Genomic DNA, 23737 nt, shown 5'->3' with positions numbered 1-23737 from the left:
AAACTTGGTTGGCTTCTCTTCTCTGATAAGAACCCTAATATCTCAGCAATCTTGACTTTGCTTCCCAGGCCTTCTAAACTCTATGTGGTCAGTTCTCATAGCCAAATCTCTCCCAGTATCAGTGTCTACCTACAGGTAAATCTTATGTCAGGTTCTAACTTATTGTGTCAGCACATCAGCTTGTGAAACTATTAGCCAAGTACAAGTATCAGATATTAAAATCTGGGTCTCTCCTTAGTCTACTCATCCCTTGTCAAGTTTGTTACTATAATCAGGGAAGAAATACATAGAAAGATAATAATTAAGTATATAGGTAATCATATTCTCTAAATTAAAAAAAGGGATAAAGTCTAAAATCTGGTCTAAATTTGGGACAAAAAAATTGGAATTGAGACTGCATTGGAAAAGTGGTGACATATGGTTACCATAGTGAAGTATAACAATCATGTTGTTACTGTGTGAGGTTAAAAATAGCCTTGGAAAATTAGACTTGAATGAATATTACTATTAAGACTCTATAAATGGAAAATCTTAAAACGGTTTACAACATTCAGTAACATACTTTTTTTCATATTTGAGAAGGAAATTAATACACATTTCTCGCTTGCATTATTACCTCCCAGAGCATTTTTCTTTGAATAGCAACTGTTTTACCACCAAAGGCATTTCTGGGCTAAAATGGACCAAGGGTTCATTGGGCATTATTTTTGTTTGTAATATTTGGGCATTATGCACAGGCAGCAGATTCTTTGATTGCCTAAGCCTTATTGGATACCTTATTTTTTCAACTATTGCTCTCAAGAGCTTTCATTTCTCTCCTCTGACTTGCTCTGTTTGGGATGGTGATAGCCGGTGGTTGGATAAGGTTGGGATGATCAGAATGTAGATTAGAATACTGTGCCAGGAAGGAATCTTGGAGAGCACCTAGTCAAACTTTTCAGCCGAGGAAGTAGGTTGAGGTTTGGCAGGTGATGCTCCCTGGCTCATTTGGCTGTTAGAACTGAGGTCAGCCCCTGTTCTCCTGGCTCCTGGATGCATGCTCTTCCTGTGCTGCCATACTGTTCCCTGGTCACAATTTTCTGAGATGCTACGGCTGCTTGTCTTTCCTCTTTCAGGTAAAAGAAGTGAAATCCCAATATGAAAGGAAAAAAATATTTCTAACTTTACATGTCTCCCTTCTTATACAGAAACTCAAACAAATATCACCTTCCTTAGAATCTTCATTTTGAGGAAAAGATTTAAATAAGAAATGCCATACTGCTCTTTCATCAGTCTTAACCACAGTTATTATGTTAAGCAAAGAAAAGACACTTTCATATTTTTACTGAATTAGTTATTATCTCCTGTTCCCAATAAGATAATCAGGTATCATTAGCTAAGATGTCTGTTCAGGAAAGAATAGTAATTTAAAATTATAGAGAAAAAGTAACAACACAAAGGAATTATTTTGGATACAAAATTAGACATTGCAAAGTAATTATTAGCCCCAATATTTTAGTTTCTATGGACCATTGGAAGAAAATATTGGTGATTTACTCTGCTAAAGTTTGTGGTGTTATCCACTGAGTCATCTGAAATATACTTTTGAAATGACAAAAATTAACTTCACAACAGAAGGAAGAGGAATTAATCCAACAGAACTCAATTTAAATAATAAACTTAAGCATACTTATTTCATAACAAAAAGGATTTGGTATATTTTAATAAGAGATAATATGATATAGCTAAAAAAGCTTTTCATTGGATATGATGAAATATACACATCTCCATTTGGGGTTATATTATACTTGGAAGATTTGCTTCTAAAGTATATTCTGTGATAAATATTTACAGATGGTAATTGCTTTGAGGGCAGGAGCGACCATTATGTTATTTTTCTTTCTATTCCCAAGATCTCGTCCATTTATCTACATATTGTGTTTAATTGACGATGATGACATTTATTACTATTTCTGTAGTAATAAATATGAAATCTAAGTATGATATAGATAATTTTGCATTACAAATTCCAATCCAGAAAGTTAAATCTATTTAATAAGTTATGGACTAGAATTAAATTTAGAGATTGAGGCTCAGATCATGTTGTCTATAGACAAGATAAATTACATGTTATTATACAATATTAAGTCAAATAATTGAGGGAATTCATCTACTTTAATGTTTGCATCATTTTTATATTTCCGAACTCCATGGATTAAAGCTTAGAAGCATCCTATAATAATAAAAATTAAAATCTTCAGTGTGCCATGATTAGAAAACGATTTATAAAAGATATCTCTTAAAAACTGAGGAATGCTGCTTAAGATTCTAAACATTGTGTTGGCAAGTATTGTGGGGGCAAATGGACTCTCTCATATGATGTTGTATATAAATTAGTACTTTTTCTATGAAAGACACCTACTAAAATTATGAATGTTTATAGCCTTTGCTTCTGGGTACTTATCCTAAAGATAAACTCATAATGTGTGAAATAGGAATGTACACATCACTAACTGCAGTATTGTTTGTAACAGAAAAGTTCGCAAGTAACAAATTCCAACAATAATAGACTGGTTAAATAACTACAGTACATTCAAAAAAGGATTATTACGCTGGTACTAAAAAATATTGAGGACACTCTTGATTTGGAAAGATATCCAAATTTCCCTAATTATAAACCCTTGTACTAGCCAGCCTTACCCTCCCAGCTGCAGTCAACTGTGGGCGAGTGGGAACTGAGAGAAGATGAGTGAAATATAAATTCTCTGAGGGCAGGTGCTCTCCCAAGCAGGCAGGAAGGGGAATGGGCCAGGCTCCACAAACCCAGCTTCTCCTCTGAAGTTCACCAATCTGGTAAGTCATTTTTCCGCCTAAGTAGGAGAAAAGAAGCCCTGGGTAATACCGCTAGTAACCCTCATTCTACCAGGAAGAAAACAGCACAGGAGGCAAATAAGTGTCTCTCAAGACATACTCATCTTTTTTTTCAATCTTTTGTAACTTCAATCTATTTAACATGTTGCTGAAGCGCAGTGCTCTCAAATAGAAGATAATTCTTTTAATCTGTTTCCACAAGGACCTTTAGGAGCTTCTTGTTGCCTACAAAAATGAAATAAAAAAACTTTAAATTTGTCTCCTAGACTTTCTAGTCAGGAAGGCAGGAAGGCATTCTTAATCCCCCCAGAATCCTCAGCAGCAAGTGCTCCATTTGGGATATAGCAGGCATGCAATAGATACATCTGAATGTATAGTAAATAAATAACAAATAAATGCTAATGGTCAAAATCATTCTCTAATCATGTTTTTTATACTATATTTTATTGATTATGCTACTGCAGTTGTCCTGATTTTCCCCTTTGCCCCCCTTCACCCAGCACCGCCCACCATTGTTCATGTCCATGCGTCATGCATTTAAGTTCTTCGGCTGCTCCATTTCCTACACTGCACTTTACATCCCCATGGCTATTCTGCAACTACCTATTTGTACTTCTTAATCCCCTCACCTCTTCACCCATCCCCCACACACCCATCCCGACTTGCAACCACCAAAATGCTCTCTGTATTCGTGATTCTGTCTCTGTTCTCCCTGTTTGCTTGGTTTGTTTTTTAGATTCAATTGTTGATAGATATGTATTTATTGCCATTTTATTGTTCATAGTTCCAATCATCTTCTATTTCTTAAATAAGTCCCTTTAACATTTCATATAATAATGGTTTGGTGATGATGAACTCCTTTAGTTTTTTTCTTGTCTGGAAAGCTCTTTATCTGCCCTTCAATTCTAAATGATATCTTTGCTGGGCAGAGCAATCTTGGCTGTAGGTCCCTGCTTTTAATGACGTTGAATATTTCCTGCCAGTCCTTTCTAGCCTGGAAAGTTTCTTTTGAGAAATCAGCTGACAGTTTTATGCAAGTCCAGGAAGCACAGCGAGTCCCAAACAAGATGGATGCAAAGAGACCCACTCCAAGACACATCATAACTAAAATGCCAAAGGTTAAAGATAAAGAGAGAATCTTAAAAGCAGCAAGAGAAAAAAAGTTACTTACAGAGCAGTTCCTAATCATGTTTAAATCCCTATCTGCTACTCCAGTGCTCCACATACTCTGAGCATTCCACACTGTTAGTCCCTTTGTCCTCCTTGTACTTTAAGGCATGATGTTCCAGAGAGCAGACATTCTTCCATTTCTTTCCTTTCACAATCTTACTCATGTTTCAAGGTGTTTGAGTGCCACTCCTTTATGAAACATTGCTTTATTTCCCTCATCAAGATGCATAGTTCCTTCTACTGTACTCTATAACATGTTTATAGTTCACTTTATTTCTACAGTATTCTACTGTATGTTATTGTTAGGTATTTTCATGTTTTCTTTACCCATTAGATTATACGCTCCTTGAGGGAGCTTATTTTATTGTATATAGTGCCTAGCATTAGAACCAACCTACAATATGAATTGATATCCAAATTTAAAAAAAAAAGTGTTTGTTTATATGGCAGTGACTCTTTTGGTGTTAACAGAATTATATCATGAGGAATGTAATTTTGATTGTTTTCGAGAACACATTGGCATTTTTCAAACATTTTATCCAAATAATAAAGGGTTTCAGGACAGAATTTCAACATCAAAGAGATTTTGGGGGTTGGGTTTGGGGAAAAGTAAAAGTACAGATGGCATTAAAATTACCCTATAAATTTTATTGCACATTGGAAAGAATGTTGAAGGACTACGCAAATTTCACTGTTTTAATAATTAATTGGGTAGCTCATTTTTGATTTTCATGGAATTTATATTTGAACTAGATTTTTAATGTATTTGGATTTTAACTTTATTTTTAAATTGCTCACATTTCTTAATCAACATTTGGAATGTATGTTTGGATACTTAGACTCATATCAACCCAAGATTAGGATCAGAGGCACATGTTTCTAATACATAGGAAAGAACCTGGCTAGCCTGTTCTCTGATTGGTCGAAGAAGGAAGGATACGCTGATTTTGTGCTTTATGACTTTAGGGCTACCCCCTGGGAAGGAATGTATAATGGAGTGTGCAGATACTTTCTTTTGTATTTGGTAAATAAACGTACCAACTGTTTGCAGGTAGTAGGATAGACTCTGTCAGATACAGAATGATTATGGTCTTTGGAATGAAAGAGGTGTGCACTGATGCTTTCAAGTGATAGGAGTTTTGTTGCGAGGTTGAGCAAGAACCAGTGAGGTGGTTTACTTCCCCAAATTGGCCCAGACTTACATTTTTCCTGGCATCTCTCAGCAGCATTTTCTTCTAATACAGTGTCTTTTGGCTTCCTGTGACAAGCAGAGGCAGCCTGATTCTGATGTATTGTCAGGGAGAATGTTCTGTGCCACAGGCACGGAGCGTCAGCAGTCCGCGCAGGAGAGCCGTTGGGGCCCACCAGGCAGGAGCGCAAGGCCGAAGGACAGGAGAAGCGGCTGCGGAGACACTGCTTGCCCTGGGCATGCTTAGGCCGGTTTTCTTCCTTCTTACCCCTGCACTTGGAAATCTGGATCGCACATGTGTTTGGCTGGCTGCCCTCCCTAGACATTTTAAAGCCCGACCCCAGATCTTTCAGTGAAATGGTGGTGCTTGTTGAGATCATTGGCTGTAGCAGCCTTGAATTTCTAAACCAAGTATAAACCAACCAATATTTACACCCTTCAAAACTGCTGTTTGTGAAACATTCACATGCCTGGCTACACAGTGAAATGTAATGTGATCCAAGCAGCACAAACAACTATCATCTCCATTAAATTACAGCACAGCATGTGCTTAAAAGTTAAAATTACCTTTATTGAGAAGATTTGAGTTTTACTTTTTTGGCAAGATTTTGTAAGAATAATAAAATACCAAAGAGCAATCAACAGTGTAAACTCAAGATTACTTAATGAATGTCTTTCAGATTATATTGCTGGCAACATAGGTTCCAAGATAATGAGACATTAAAGGTAAGTATTGACTCTAAGGACAGTTGGCTTATGGCATTAAGGAGTTCATAACCTAGTTGGTGGCTTTCCTGGGAATTACTTGTCATAGAGTGAATGAGCAAATCATCAAACAATTATGCATTGAATTTGTTCTTCCAAGATACGAATCTGATCACATATAAAGCACCAGAAGAGTTGCAGTGGTAAACGGACTCATGGAGCAGTGAGTGGAGATTAGTTACATACATCAAGACCTCAAATGCTAGGCTATATGTGTGAGGTCAAGAATGATACAAAATTCTATGGAAGTTTATGGCAGAAGAAATCATGTTTGATGAGGTTTTCAGAGAACTTTGACCAAATATAACTCAAACCTCATGAACCTAAGTGGTGGAAGTTGAAAGATGACTAACCCATGGTCTCTGGGGTTAGGTTGGATTTTGGCAGATGGAAATCAGAGTGAAAGAGATGGCATGAAAAATGACCTAATAGAGGCAAAATGCAATGTGTGTAGAGTCTAAAGACCATTTAACAAATTTAAGGACACACAAACCTGGGAGGGAGACCTAAAGTCCAAATGATGCATCTGGCTTTCTGTATTCAAGGGGTACGATTTATAGCCAACATTTATAGGCACTTGATAACACATAGTGCCAAGAACTTGTTATGAATTATTGACTTTAATCCCCACAAAATCTCTGGCTATAGGTACTTTGGTTATATCTACTTTACAGATGAGAAACATGATTCTAAGGGGGGTATATTAACTTGACCTAAGTCATACATCTAGTAAGTGGGGAAGGTAGGGCTGGTACAAAGGGAGTCTGACTCCAGAGCCCCATAACAATGAAAACATCCTGCCAACTTATCTCTGACCTTATTGATAATAACTCCAAAATGTTTCTTAGAAATGAGATTCTTCACTCTGTTAGCTCCACTGCATTCTTTAGCTATCACCCTCTCATCTCAATATTGTAATACTTTCTTAGTTGCCTTTCACTAGACATCTCCTCTTCAAATTTACCACTGCCTCTAGAGTTGCCTTTGGATCATACCACTCTTTTGTTAAAACAGAGAGTGTCCAGTTTGCTTTAAGAATCAACTCATATGTTTTAGTGTGGCATATAAGGTACTTTGTAATCTGACTGTAGTTCAGTTTCCTTTATAGCCTCATCATTGACAACTCCACCTTTTCCTCAGGCCTCTCAAATGTTTTAGACATACTCAAATAGGCTTTGATTCCAAAACTCTACAAGAACTCTGGAGGAAAGGTTGAAATAGTAAGGAATAGACTGAAAGAATAGATTGGAGTTTAAATGAATAAATAAAAAGACATTGAATGACAGGCTAAGAGGTTTAGAATTTACTAAGTAGACAGTGAAGAATGCTGAAGACATCCAAACAAGAAATAATTCATCATGATGATTCTTTAAAAGTATTAATTTGTTGGAGTGGGCAAAATTAGACAGTAGAGAGATTCTCTCTGTTTAGCTCCCTGATGAATCCAAGGTATCAAGAAAATGGCCTGGAATATAAGTAGGTGCTCTATAAATATTTGTTGAATGAATGAATTCCAGAGCACCTTTTGGGATCAGTGCTTACACGATCTCATTCTCTCTTTCTCTGTGTTGTTCTCTCTCTCACACACACATTCTCTTTCTCTCTCTTTTGCTCTCTCTCTCACACACACAAAAACATGCACTCTCTCCCTTTCATACATTCTGACCTCTTTCATCATTTATTAACATAGGATCATTTCTATATTATTACTATTATTACTGTAATCATTATAATTCATATTCTACAAATATTTTCTAATTATTTATTGTGTTCCAAGATAAATTGAGGAGTTTTTTTCCCCACACTTGATTACATGTAATTCTCAAAAGAACCCAGTGGGACAGGTATCATTGCTCACATTTTATGAATGATTGATGCCCAGAATTCATACCATTAAGCAGAGTAGATTTCTGGCTCCAAGTCTTGATCTCTTTACATTGAAGCAATCGAGCAATTAATATTGTGGGGTGTTTTTTTTGTCTCTGACTAAATAATGATGAATGATTTAATCATGTTTAATTAAAGTAAAAATTTCAAGAGGTAGTGTGAAGATGGGATGATAGCACTAAAGGGGAGCAGGGGTGAGGGAAGATTCATTTTCTTGAAGGAAGTAGAGATATAGATATATTATAGTCTTAGATGAAGGAAGAAGTATTGTGCAGTAGTGTGAGGATAGTTATGCATCAAGATCATTTAATGGGTATGGTAGGGGATGGAATTAACACTAAAGTGGAACGAACACCTAGTTGGTCTTGGAAAGGAAGAGGAATCCTTATTTTTTCAATGAAGGAAAGGAGAGAAAACAGTGCTCTAAAATGAAATTTCAGGTAGGAGAAATTTCAAATGGGAGGGCAGCCATTTCAAGTACCAGCCCTAACTTCCCCACTTACTAGATGTATGACTTAGGTCATGTTAATATACCTCCCTTAGAATCATTTTTCTCATCTGTAAAGTAGGTATAACCAAAATACCTATAGCCGGGGGTTGTACAAAAATATCAGTGAATTTAGCCACTCTATTAAAGATTCTAGCTAAAATGACTCCAAATTGGTTCAACACAGAAAACTGGGGGCATTTGGCTAAAATACTGGTATCAGTCTCTAGAAATACAAAAGAGCCTGGTTAAACTTCATGACTTGGTTATGAAGAGCATGGGTTATGAAGTCAAACTGCTGGGTTTTAATGATGGCTCTTTCATTTATTGACTATATGATTTTGGCAAGTTACTTCACCACCGTGCTTTAGTCCTCTCCTGTAAGATGGGATAATATAGTACCAACCTCATAGGCTTGCTGTATGAATTACACGTGTTAATATATGCAAAGCTGTAGGAATTGTACTCTGTAAACAATACGTGGGAGCTGCTGCTGCCATGTGTCCCAGTTCCCCAGCACCTTAAATATCTTGAATAATGTTCATATATTCAAATAGTACACATTTTCTTTGGAAGTTGTGCTTTAGCTGCAGACCGGAAGTGAAACATGCTCTTCTCTCCACTTTCACAATCATACCCATGTACATGGCATGATACACAGATGACTACATTGGCCTTATCCAGCCGACAGTCTGTGATTGCATGGTTTCTTTGTTATTTGAATTGTTTTATTTTTAATTAAATAATTAAGCAAGAGTGTTTGTTTAAGGGTGATTGTAGAAAAAAGGACTACTTTAAAACCAATTTTAATTTGGAATTTTGGAATAAAATGACAAAGGCAATTTACTATAAAGTATGCTAAAATCACTATGAGTTTTGGATTATTTTTGAATAAAGAAGCTTTGGACCCTGAATTACCATAGGAAACTATAAGCAATCTACTCCCTTCATAAATTAGTTGTTGAAAGTTTGGCCATAACATACACAGTAAACCTTAAACTTCAAGGCCAACTGGAGAGAGAATTTAAGCTTTGCATTCATGAAAAATTCATTACTTAAAACTGCTACCTTCTTTTAATATGATAAATAGACATTTTTGCTATTTTGGTATATGACTGCAATTAGTGATAATGGTATCAAATTTCAACAGTGATCTTAGAGAATTTTAGCAAAGGGAAAAATAATCTGAGATATTTGCCCATCCTATGTATTACTAATTTCATTCCCTGAGAGTTTATTTTAATCAGATCTTTTTTAGGTATGCCAAAGAAAACTACAGAATTGGATTCTGTGACAAATGGTTAAGAAATTCATTGCAAAATTTTGAGTTAAGCCAACTAATGCTCCCCCCCCCTAAATCCTTTGAACTGCTATAACAACCTTCCTTTTAGTGAAATCATCTTTTAATCTATCTACCAAAGTAGTTTTAAAGTTACTTTAAAGCTATTTTAATGATGTAGAAACATAGCTTGGCCAACAATAAAATAAATATACTATGCAAAATGATCAGATATGCCCAGAAACTTGAATTATTACTCAACCACAAGAATCTTTCAGAAATTATTGTGGAACAATATTGGGTCATGAATTAGTCTATTTTCCCAAGCAAAGGTTAGTTTAAAAGTTATAGTAAAAATTAAAAAAGGTAGGAAGGAAGAGTAAAATTAATAGGGTTAATTTTAAAAATCACATATTATAATAAGCAGAAAGAACTTTAATTTCTTCAATATATTACATGAATATGTAGCTATGTAGAGTTTTATAGAGACTCAAAATCATGATGAAATATAGTATTCACTGAAAGTCATTTTCTCTATTAATGAATATCTGTTTAACACACATCAATAATTCTCCTTTGTCCCATTTTAAATTGTTTTTCTTTCAGGAAAAGTACATGCAAAATAAACTTCCATTTATACAGAGTTGTTCTTCCACTAATGTCAGCCCTTACTGCCAAATATTTTTGAAATAGTTTAAAGTATGCTTCACCATTCAACATCTGTTTCTCCTCCAATACTGTAAAACATGGCAACAGTTGCAGATAAGGGAAATTTCTCTGAAATGTTAGACTCTGTTGTACAAACATAAATTATGACATATATGGTTATATCTTGAGAATGAGAAATACAAATTTATGATATTGATAAAAGCACATGTCATTAAGACAGAAACTGTGGCATTTGTAGGTTGATTACATAGATTCCTCTTTTTAAATATTTTTGGAGCTAATAGACAAGGAAAAATGTTATGAATATTATTCTGCAATGATGTGTATTTCTGAGCTTAATTTTGTCTTACATTTTCATCCACAGATTTATTGACCGATTGATCCATTAATCCCTCATTGTATGTTAATAGTATTAATTTGTTGTATAATATATTGAGTGTACTTCAGAGCTATTAGAAAGTTTCCTTTGAGAACCTGGAAATAAAGTAAGATGTCCTCTGAGAGGTATAGTGTGAAAACAACATGTAACAGTTCAGAAAAGAGCTCTACAAAGCTCTCGTAAAGACACTGGGTGACCACTGGGCAAAACAGGACTGGAGCAAACACAGAGAAGCCCACCTCAGGAACACTAATTGCCTAGAGAAGCTCAGAAAGAAGAAAGCAGAGTTAAGCCATGAAACGTGAACACTTTACAACCATGCACTGTTTAGGCCAGAGGTGATCTGAAGTTAGCTAATACTTCGAACATTACTATCCTGGTGGTAAAGCTGTTTTTAATATGTTCTCAAGGTACTTATTTTTATGATCTAAAGGTTGGAGTTTGGCTCACGGATATGATTAACTTGGCCTGCTTAGATTTTTTTAAAATACTGAATTAGTTTCATAACATTGTTACAAGAGTATATCACAAATTTAATGGCTTAAAACAGCACACATTTATTATTCTACATTTGTGGAGTTCAGAAGTCTGAAATGGGTCTCTTGGAAAAAAAAGAAAAAAAAGAAAAGATGTGAGCAGCCTGCATCTGTTGTCTTGTGGCCCCTCTGCCATCTTTAAAACATTAGTGTTATATCTTCAAATCTTTCTGACTCTGCCTCCTGCTTCTGTCATCATATCCCCCTCCCTGCTTCTTTTTTTTCCTTAAGGATCTTGGTGATTAAACTGGACCCAACTGGATAATCTAGGATAATCTCGCCATCTGAAGTTCTTAAACTAAATCACATCTGCAAAGTCATTTTTGCCGGGTAAGGTTACATATTCACGGGTTCCCAGGATTAGGATAAGACACGAGCATCTCTGGGAAGCCATTATTCTATTGCAGTTTTGAACATTTGTAAATATAAAGATAAACATAAAAATTTGAACTGACAGTGACAAGAGAGGAGGGAGTAGGGGGAGAAAGAGGCCGGGAGGGAAAGAAGGGTAGCGGTCTAGTGGAGGAACATGTATAAAGGACCCACGGACATCGACAACAGGGAGGGGATTAACTGTGGGAGCGGATGGGCAGGACAGGGGAGAGCAACCGGGGAAGAACTGGGACAATGTAATTGAACAACAATAAAAAAAATTTTGAAGTTCCAGAGTCTCTCAGAAAATTAGAGGATCTGTCAACACTGGGTTCAGCCAGAGGTGAGTGTCTGGTAGCTCTTTTGTTAAGGACTTGGGGTCCTTCATTTCACCAAAGTCTTCATTTGGGATTTCTTTGCTGATACTTTTTGTCTAACCTCTCAAGCATTCAAACTTTTGTTCTGTCTTGAAAAAGGATGTATAAGGCTACTTTCAGGTGGATCTAGTAAATATTAAATTTTTCTAAGAAATTACCTTTTTTTAAAAGTGATTTCGGATTATGTTTTGGTTTCTCATGTATATTTTTCCTAGTGTGACATACAAATATTCTAGATCTGCTTAGAATTTATTTCTCACAAAAGTTTATTCATTTGAACTTGGAGTTCATACTTTAGGATCATGATTCATTTTTTAAAAATTGAACTTATTGGGGTGACACTGGTTAATAAAATTATATATGTTCTAAGTGTCTAGTTCTATCATACCAATGTACAGGTAATCAGGTCTCTGAGACTGCAAAATGGAGGCCCAGTTCCTGGCCAGTGATTAACTCGTCAAGACGGTGGTGCTCAGTAAGACCCCTTTGGGGACGTGGTACTAGCCACCTCATTTACATTTTTAAACAGCAGCATGGTTGAAACAATCATGTTTATAACAAGATCGCTGAAGGAATTAATAATTTTGGAGCAATGCAAGTTCTACAGCAGCAGAGAAGAAATATGACTGGCAATATTCTGGAAATTAGAATGAACTTTTATTACACACATATATTTCAGCTCTGAATGGGGAATATGATAGCTCACAAATAGAACATATTCCTGAATGCTACTGATAATTTTATTTATAATGAGGATATTTTGTTTTTGTAAAAAACCTGATTAAGGTCAGTTTTTATTTTCATTTAGTCCACTGAAAGCTTTTGAAGGGCACTAATATATAACCTTAAGTAACATGAAGATGTTTAAATTTATTTAATTAATAACTAGACCTTGAGATAGTGCAAAGGAAATCCAAAGACCATAAAATGTAGAGTTATAATTACTTATTCACATTTAATTATTATTTTTTGACTTTCATAAACTCCCATGAACAAATGGAAAATTTGTGCCAAGTAGAAATGTAGATTTAGGTTCATTATTAAAAGCACACATTATCATGTGGCATTGAATATTTGCTTGGTCCATGGTGGTTAGATATGTTGCCAAGATAACTATGCAGCCTGTGCTTGGCACATACCAAAATTTCAGACTCCCAGAAGGAAAGCAGATGTTCACATAAACCATATTGTTTTTACAAACAGTTTGGGCGCAGTGAGCCACTCGGAAAATTAAGGTGGTGGGAAACCTTCCAAAATTCAAGTTTCCAGATGCTAGCCAAGGGCCAATGTGTATGCAGGCCTTTTTAAGGATAGCACTCAGACCTGCTGTGTTTAACTCTTTCCTGCACAGCTCCAAACTGGAATCACTCAAAAGCCTATTGATGGTAGAATTGAAGAATGGATAAATAAATTGTTGTATGTTCACACAATGGACTATTATATAACGATGAAAATTATCATCTGAGCCCTTATGTAACAATATGGATGAAGGATAATACTGAGAAAAAGAACCAAGACATGAAAAGATACACATTGTATGTTTCTATTTGTATAAAGTTCAGAAATAGGTAGAATTAAACAATGTAGTGTTTGAAGTCCCCCTGGGGAGGTTGTAATTGGAATAGAGGGGAGCTTTGGGACACTGGTTCTGTGTTGTTTACTGATCTGAGCGTAAGATGTAGCCAGTGAATATCATTTGGCTGAAGCCCTTAACAATTTGTGCTCTTTTCTGTATTGTTATATTTCAATAAAAAGCTTAGAGATAACCTTTTTTAAAAAGAAGAATAAAGACTCCTGCGCATAATTAGGCAGAAGAAACAGGTTATTTAGAAAGAAAATTAAAGAGAGTTTTCTGAGAGAGCTTCTGTATAATAGTAAAGTAAAACAATACAAATATATACATTTTAGTGCATATTTTTAAATGCAAGATACTCTGTTGAATTGTATTATATTACTCTGCATTGTTTAGTATGGCAGCCACATGTGCCTACTGAACACTTGAAATACAGCAATTACAAATTTATATATGCTATATGTTATAACTAATGTGATAAGTGTAAAAATATACACATAGCATAAAAATGCAATATCTCATTAATATTTTTATATTGTATACATGTTGAAATTACAATGTATTAGTGAATTTATTGGATAAAGTAAAATATATCGTTTAAATTAATATTATTTATTTACCTTTTAAATATGACTTCTAGAAAATTTAAAACATAATGAAACTTACTTTATATTTTTATTATAGCACTAACATAGATGATGTCATTAATTTCTTATATCAAACCTGGGAGTTAAGTAATAGTTCCATCTTATAGATGAGGACATTCAGTTTAGAGTAAGAAGAAAAGGTTATGTTATTTGTAAAGGTCACAAAACAGTAATTAGTGAACTAAAATTAAAAAAAAATATATATATATACTAGGTCCCGTATTTTTCACCTCTAATGTTCTCCTTTCAGAAGACAGGGGAACACTATCTTTCAGCTTTTTAGGGGAGAATGAGTTTGACCTAAATAAGTTATTATTCCCATGTAAATGCAACAGGAAAACTTTCTTATGTACCCAAAGACTCAGGAAGTATGTTACTAACATATCTGCCTTACCAGAATCTCTATTTAAGTACTCAAGTCAGCCAATTTAGGGAAAAAATGAAGATAAAGAGTCTTTGAGTGGGGGAATTCATTGTAGGAAAGGGATGGTTGTGGGTTTTTAATCTATTTAAACACAAAATTGAGTCTAATTATTGTCTTAAGTAGAATTTGCATAAAAAATATAATTTCTTGAATGAAATATCAGTCTTAAATAAAATAATTTTTAAATGTAATATAGTGGTGATTTCAAAGTCCTAGAGCATACAAACAACACCTAGGCGGTGTGTGGGAAAGCGGGGCACGGTTGAGGAGGTCTGCAGCTTAATAATTTCTTCATAGCTCCTAGGAGGCACCTGATAGACGTTATTTTATTCCTCAACTTGGTAAGCTGATAACAATACACTTTAAAATGCCATTAAAAGATGTAAAAATAAACACAGTGGGATTCATACAATATACTGAGAGTAGATATCATTGAAAATATAGACAATAAAATAAAAGAGAAAATGGCAAAAAGTAGAACTAAAATAGAATCTTTAAAATAGCATGACATAAACTTAATTTAAAAGAAAAAATTGAAAGATTAAGAGCAGATATATGAAATAGACACATTTACTATTAGACTCCATTTTGTGAATACCAAAGTAAAGCTGTAGTAACAAAGCTATAGTTAATGACCCCAAGGTATCTAAATCCATATACTTTTTTTGTGTCTGCTGTTTAGAGTTCTTAGGGTCTCCAATCTTGTTGACTATTTAATATGTTTATATCCATTGACAAGCAGCAGTATGAATTAGATATGTTAATGTCTCATTTTTAATTATCCCTTTTTATTTCAACTTGTGGCTACATGTGCTTTGCTTTAGAATGCAATGATAACTTAATTCTTAAATGGAAGCATTTAAAACACTGTTCATCTCTCCTAGATCTCAGCCTCCAATTACCTGGAAACAAGATGATGGCAGTCAGAGTAAAGATACAGATACCAACAGGAAAACAATAATTTGTACACTCGGTGTAATAACCATGTGTATCCCTGATGTGGTGAACATTGTTACAACATGTTTGCTTTTGACTGAAAGTTTCTTACTTTATTTTGAGAAAATTTTGAAACAGCAAATTCAGTGTACCAGGAATCTAGCTGCTTATTTTCTTAAATTTTATTGATGTATCAGTCTCCTCAGGCCATCGCAGCCTTGAGACATAAACTAGTTTCAGTAGTAATCACACAATAGAAAGAAAGCATTTTGATCAGATGGAATCCCACTCACTCTTGAGGAACACCAGCCATCTACCACAATATATATTCCTTTGCTCTGCAGGTATTTTTCCTCTACTTCAGGCACAACTCCTTCCATCAACTGCAAGATATCAGCCATTTTTCTCTCTCCCACTTTATTGTGGCGATGGTTTCTTTCTTCTCAACAGGGAAGTTTATCATTTAGGCCCACTCAAGATATTTCTGTGGAAGATGCATGTGGAAGAAGGTGCAGTTGCTTTCTGGAGTTGAGTGCTTATGGCTATGTAAGCATACAATATAACATATATATGATATATTACATCATGTAATTTATAGAATTTTAGTTTTACATTATATTTATCAATCACTCCATTGATACACATTTGGATGGTTAGCGGTTTTTGGCTATGAATATTTTTGTACATGTCTTTTGATGAACACACGCATACATTCCTTACAACTTGGTTAGCTTTTCTTAGATTTGCTGGCTTATTTCTGACCTTCTGACAGCCTAGTTTGGTCTAGTCTTCCCAGAGACCCCAGTGATTAAAGAGAATAATCTGAATTTGGAAAAACAGGAAGGGACTATGGATTAGACAAGTGTAGGCCAGACTAGTTGTGTGCATGAAATACTGTTTGGATATATAGTTTTGTTATGCCAAATCTTGTGGGCGAAATAGCCTGGACGAGGAAAATCTAAATTATCATGAGAAAGATGGCTTTTCCAAGATGGCTTCACTTAGTAGTTCTTCTGGTGGAATTTTCCTGTGTGCTAAGTCATTTGGAGAAATTTGTTTTCTGGTAAACACAAGATAGTAAGATGTCTTAGTATAAAACCAATTTATACAGCTGGCCTATGTAAAGTCAGCTGGGCTGACTTAGAGGAAACCCAGATATTTGTCTTTTCTGATTGAAATTAAGCATTTATTTATTTATAGCCCTTGAATGGTATCCATGAATTTTTCTGACATTCATCCTGGGAATACTTGTGCTGGGCAAATGAGAATTTCTCAGCGCAGGAGATTAGAGCAACCTCATGGGAAGTTGTTCTCATACCAATGCTGACTTACTCTAGTCCTGAGATCTGTTTTTCATATGCTCAGTGATGTTCTGCATTTGGTCTGTAACAGAGCTGCACTGTTGGAATTCTGGGAGGCTTTCTACTGGGCATCAGTGATTTCCTCTCCTAAACTGCAAACACAACTGCCCCTTCTGAGGAGGAAAGCAGACAGGTTTGCCTTGGCCAAAGTCCAATGGCCCAGAGTCAAGACCTTAAGTGGTTTTTTAAGTGCCCAGTCTAGGTTCTCTGAGGCTCAGTCCACTTGGTAGCTTAAGAAGGAAATTACCCAATCATTTCTCTTCTGGCATTTACTAGTACACAGATGTTTCTTTTGATTCTGTAGAACAGACTTGAACTGGCAATTCTCCTGAATAGGAGGATATAACTGGTAGGAGATATAAAATATTTTTCATTGACCTAGAAGTATTAGAGATTATATTATGAAAAATCATAGTGGAAAATATTTTTATCCATTATGTGTTTCTTATCTGTGCTATATAATTAGTGTTTCTAATACTATTTCTAACACTAACAAAAGCTGGAAATTCATAGGTATCTGTTCCAAAGTTTCTTAATATGTGGACCACACCACCAGTCCTATTAATGCTCAATCTCTGGGAAAGAGGCCTAAGAATTTTCACTTTTATCAGTCATCTTAGATGACTCTGAGGTACACTAATATTTGTGGACATCTGGCTTAAACTATAAAGCACACTCAGCTTAACGGACTCTGTTTTTAGAATCTATTTGAGAATAAGAGGAAATGTAAATGGCAATAAAATGATCGTGATTTACCTGATCAGTTCTTAAGTAATGAACCAGAGTATTAATTCTTTTTTCAAAAATTATTTTTATTAAATCAGGCAGGCCCAATGCAATATTGTCACACAAATGCTTGCTGTCACTCCCCCCAAATTTCACCAGATTTTGCAGTTTCTTCATGTTGGTCCTCATTGATTATTGAAATATCCATAGGTCTGCCCATGCCCTTGCCTCCAGCAAATTTAAGTTTTATTAGATCCACTCAATGATAATAAAGATGGACTGAGATGGTATTACCATTTACTTGATTTGAAGAAATGGACACTAAAAAAGCCTAGATAATTTACCCAAGTTTTCACAGCTAATAAGTGGAAGAGTTTAAAATTAGAATTTAGAATTGTTGACTCTAGATTTTTGATTTTAACAATAGTATTATATTATTCTCTTTTTAGAATCCTACAATATTCTCTCCAACATGATTATTTAACCTGATTAATTCATCCTAGTGACATATGTAATCTTTCCTGTGGCACTATGACATTATAGTTCACTGCTGTTGTTGTTTATATACTAGATCTTGAGATCCCAAGGCAGCAGGTGTTTTATTTTTTCATGTTTGATTTCTCATCCCCCAGCTCATAGAGAAAAGAATACTGAATGAAAAAATGAATGCTGGTGAAATGTTGAATAAATCTAATAGCAGCCACTAGAGATTAGTGGCTTGGCCCAAAAGGGTCACATTGTCTATAGAGAATTTCCTTCTAAAAGAACTACTGAAAGTTGGTCTGTTTTATATTATCAGCCTCCACTGGCTCTTCTAAACCTTGTCAATGACAAAATAATCCTCTCCACCTGGGTAGATCACTCTCACTGTGCACTGCCTCCTCCAAGCAATTGATCTCAAATTGAGCTACTGGATTTTTCAGTGAATAAGTGCTGGCAGCTATTTTGGGATTGTCTTGTTTCTCTCAAATGTCTCCTGGTTTCCCATGACTTCCCCCTGCACAGATTCCCATCTCGTACAGGTCAGAGGCTATTGGTAGTTTGTTTCCACACACTTGTACATTGACATCTAGTTTTGTTGTAAATATTGTCCATGGGTTTTTGATTTATTCACTAGCTCCTCTGTCTCTTTTTATGGGGTTTTTCTGGAAGTTCCAAAAACTATGTTTTTCTTACTTCTATCATCTTCCCAGGATCCTCCTGGTATTTTTAATCTTTGTCAATATGAAATGCAGGAATGGTACCTCATTACTTTTAACTTTTCATTTTTTAGTAAGCTTGATAATTATTTTCTGTGCTTGTATTAATTTATATATTTTTATATTTTCTCTTTTGTATGTGGCCTGTTCATAGTTTTTGCCCATTTTTCTGTTGGAGTCTTTGCCTTTTACTGAATGATATGTAAGAGCTCTTAAGATATAAATCTTGTTAAACAATTGTATTTTATTGTTCATGCTATTACAATTGTCCCTGCTTTTTCTTCCTTTGCCCACCTCACCCAGCCCCACTCCTGTCCCTCCGGCGATCCCCTCATGTTGGCCCCCTGGGTCACACATGTAGGTTTTTTCGCTAATCCCTCCTCTTATCATCCAGTCCCCCTCTCCTGTCCTCCCTGACAACTGTGAGTGTGTGCTATGTAACTGCTTCTGTTTCTATTTTGTTTGCTAGTTTATTTTGTAAGCTATAAATCTTAATTCTTTGCCTAACAAGTAATAATAATAATAATAATTTTTAACAGTGTGGCATTTGTCAATTAAATTTATTTTGACATAGTTTTAAACCTTGAGTGAATCAATTTTCCAATTTTTTCAAAATATTATTTTGCTTATATTTAGAGCAACCGAAAAACTTGTTGCTGAAGAGTTTGCTAAGTTTAACTGACAAACTATTTAATTAATGTAACTATAGGATAAAGAGTAATAAAATCTTAAAAAGCAACACATTTTTTTAACATTAAATGAAACCAGACAGCTTTGTTCCCATTCATTGATCATCTATTAAACGATTAATAACTAAATTTTGTGCATTACCTCATAATTTGAAGACTTCTTACACTTACATAATTTGAGCTTCACAATAATTCATACTTAGAAAAATAACTGCCTAAAGTCAGCAGTTAAAATAAAATGGATTTTATTTGCAAGTGAATTCTGACTAATTATAAATCTCTCTTGCTGTTAAGGGATCTTAAGGTCAGTATTAGCAACTACAGTAAAAAAAAAAAGCCATGGACAAACCAGTTAGCAGACCTTTGCCAGGAAATGGATTGTTTGCAGATTACTTGGCATAGATCCCTGAAAAGAAGCAAATCTGTCCCACCCCTTTACTCTGCTTTTCCTGCATGTTCCGTTCCAAAGAAGCAAATGTTTAGACACATTCGAACCATCAAATCTAGCAGTTTATACTAATCTGAACAAAGTAAGTTATAAGACCAGATGATATTAAAATATTACCCATTTTTCTACAGCTGACAAGATCTTTATATTCTTTAAAGTATTATAAAAATTATCCTTTTTTATGGTTTGTCTCTGATATTAAGTTAAAAGTTTAAGAAAACCATAAAGCACTTTTATTTGATTTGGGGAATTATTTCTTGAAGGCAATTTTTAAAGAAGTTTCTTTATATCAACGTTATTAGTTTCTGTGCTGCTGCAATCCTAGTGAGTCAGAAACAAACCATATTTGGACTTTCAATTTTCCACTTCCAATGGCTTCCTCTGTCTTTTATTTTTTCCAAGCTCAACAAATGTAATATATTTTAATCAAGTGAAAACAGACGAAAATGTGACTCATTCTGCTCGGCTAGGGATTGGTTTGCTGATGTCATCCCATTTTCTGCCGCCAAATCATTCTAAGGCGTATAATCAATCTAGGGGATCCTGCATTTCAGTGTAGAAACTAAAGCATTTTGTTCCAAACCCTCTTTATCTTTCTTTTCCCTCTTCCTTGTGTTTCCTTAAAAAAAAAACAGCTCTTAAATAGTTTCATACTTTTCCTATGTGTCATACCACACACATTTCCTTTCATTCCCCAGGTCCCCCTTCCACTGCTTAATATATATTTCTTCTGTAGACTCTTTGCTATTCTTTATGTAGATAAAAGAGCCATAAGATTTACACTTAGCTTGAAAACTCTGCTCACTCTCTTTGCATACCTCCCTTTCAGGGCAGGCACTGCCATCTGCTTTCATGACTTTCTCTGGTATCTTTATTCTGAGAGCTCTGAAATCTTTATCTTTATGTCAACTATTTTAAAGGACCCGACTCTAATTCACCTTTCAACTGACATCGCTCCTCAGATGCCCCACAAGAACCTTTAATTCAAAATATTGAAGGGGGTTGGAGGTGGAGGAAGGCAAAGGGGGGATAAATGGTGATGGAAGGAGACTTGACTTGGGGTGGTGAACATACAAAACAGGGCACAGATGGTGTGTTGTGGAATTGTGTACCTACACCTGTATAATTTTATTAACCAGTGTTACCCCAATAATTTTAATAAAAATGAAAAAACCTGAATTATTTCTGATGGGCTCCCAAACCCGATCTTTAAAAAATTTTTCCATTGTAGTTAATAACTTCATTATCTAACCAGTCACCAAAACTAAGTCTCTGAGGTTTGTTTGACTCCTCCCTCTCTATAATTCTTTATGTTGAATGAATGTTTAAATATTCTTGCTTCTTTCTCAGAAATAACTCAAGGATCCAATTCCTTTTTAGTTGTTAAAAGGAAAGACTTTGGAACCTTAAGATTAGGGCTTACATTCTGTCTCTACCACTACTATCCATGTGTCCTGGGGTCTGTTAGTTAAAATCTCCCTGGGGCTCAATTTTCTTTTCTATATAATGGAAATAAGTATTGTACCTATATCACAGGAAAGAAGTACAGTACATATATCATAGGATTTTTGACTTAGAAAAGGTCTTGGCATATTGTGTTTTATAAAGGTTAGCTACTATTGTTTTCATCATTATCATCACTATTAACAGCTTTACTGACTTACTTTATCTCTGTCTAGAAGATTGAAGTGGTCTTCCAACTTCAGTTCTTACCACTCCGTTTTCTAATCCACAGCAAAGTGTTTACATCAGTCAGGGTCCATTCAGAACATCCGAAGCCACACTAGGTATTTCAACCTAGAGAACTGAAGAGATGCTGAATCACGGTGAGTAGAGGTCTGATAAAACAAAAGGAGTTCCCCGAGGAACAGCTGCAGCCCCGTTACCACTCCTACAGCTGAGGGAACAGAGGCATGAAGCTGGGTTCTCAGAGGCTAGAAGGCGAAAAGAAAGGAAAGGCCCTGTGAAGGGGTTCAGACTTGGAGGAAGGGGCACTGCCTGCAAGGTACTCGTGCCTCTGCCGTTCTGATGAGGCTGGTTGTGGGAGGGTCACAAGAAGTCCAAGTGCCGTGGTAGGGTGACTTTGACAAAGCGATCAGGAAGGAGTTTTCCCCTTTTGTCAGTCTTCTAGTTTCCCTTTACCATCTCCTATTGACAGAATCTAACACAGAACCAGCTGGCAAAAGAGAGTAACTTGCAGAGTCCCAGCACTAGCATCCCAGAACTGCACATAGAAGGATAGATTGGAGATGAGAGTCGATAGCTTAATAACTAAAACAGTATGCTTTCTAAAATATAGATCATCTCCCCTTCTCAATGTGAAACTATTCAATGGCCCCTAGTTGCCTGTGGGATAAAGTTTAGACTCCTCACACTCTTGTCAAAACCTACTTTTTCAGCTCTTTCCCCAATCCTCCTTTTTCTTCCTTATTACTATCCTCTCTACACCTCCTAACTTTCAGTTTCTACTCTGCTATGCCCTTTGCCCTGAAATATTTAATACTTCCATTGCCTTTATTTTGTTTCCTCTTCTGACTCCCTTTATATTTTGACGACATCTTGTTCATCCTTTAAAAGTCAATTCTTCCATTAAACTGGCAGTTCCAGGCAAAGTGAATGACATGTTCCTTTGTACTTCTATAAATGGTTCATTCAAATCAAGTGGGTATTGGCCCCATATTATGTTACAGACACTGTGCAATGGATTGTGCATACAGCGATGAACCAAATGTCACCATGGAGTTGTCTGAGGAAGTGACTTTTGGATTGGGAGTGGAGACAGTAACTGGCAAAAGAGGGTGGATGGAAAACAGTAATGAATTCAGCTTCAGACAAGCTGAGTTTGACATTCCTTTGAACCATCCAAGAGGAGAATTTGAGAGGACTGTTGTATACATGGGTGTGCTTCTGAAAAGTAAGGGCTAACTGGAAAAACACTGACACCCTTTAGCACAGACATTCTAATCAAGGTCCTGGGGGTAAAGGGGAGGGAAGAAAAGAAGGCAATGGCGAAGTTTTTAATAACTGCGACAATTAAAGCCTAGTCAAATGGGAGTAGGAATGATCAGAGAGGCAGGATTAAAAGTAGAAACAGTGAGAAGAACATTTCAAAAGATGAAGTAGCAACAGTGTTGAGTGCTGCTGAGGTTTAGTAAGATAAGCTCGCAGGCTTTTGGACTGGACTTAGTCATCTTGTCAGTGAACCAGTGGTCAGAGAGGGATCCTTTCCAGGGAAGTGATAGTCCCACCACATGGAGCACAGTGAGGAATGAGGGAGTAGTAATTTTTGACAGCTAATGTAAAGAATTTGTTCAAAAAGTGAACTAAGGTGCTTGTTTCTTTGTATCAAAATTATTTACCAGCTTTTCTAAACAGCTCTAGTATGCACTTCCTGTGTGCAGCTTGTTGGTCTTTGTAACTTTAGCACTTTATACCAGATACTGGCACCTACTGGATGTTTGATAAAGGAATTGAATAACTGATGAAGGTTATTAAAGAGGATTAATTGAAATGGTAAAATAACAGTGTCTTAGTTCATTTGGGCTGCTATTACAAAATACCACAGACTGGTTAGTTTATAAATGATGGAAATTTATTTATCACAGTTTTGGAGGCTGGAAATCTGAGTGAGACCCACTTTCTAAGGAAGGTGCCCTTTTGGATCACAGACCTCTCATTGTATCCTTACATGGTGGAAAGGACCAGGGATCTTTTGGCAGGCTCTTTTATGAGGCACTCATCTCATTCATGGAGTTTCTACCCCCATGATTTAAG

The sequence above is a fragment of the Pteronotus mesoamericanus genome, unplaced genomic scaffold (genome assembly GCF_021234165.1).
Source record: "Pteronotus mesoamericanus isolate MK-2021 breed Mesoamerican mustached bat unplaced genomic scaffold, CSHL_Meso_final scaffold_651, whole genome shotgun sequence".
NCBI classification, from domain to species: Eukaryota; Metazoa; Chordata; class Mammalia; order Chiroptera; family Mormoopidae; genus Pteronotus; species Pteronotus mesoamericanus.
The sequence above is the reverse complement of the archived record's forward strand: the minus strand, read 5'-3'. Positions refer to the sequence as shown.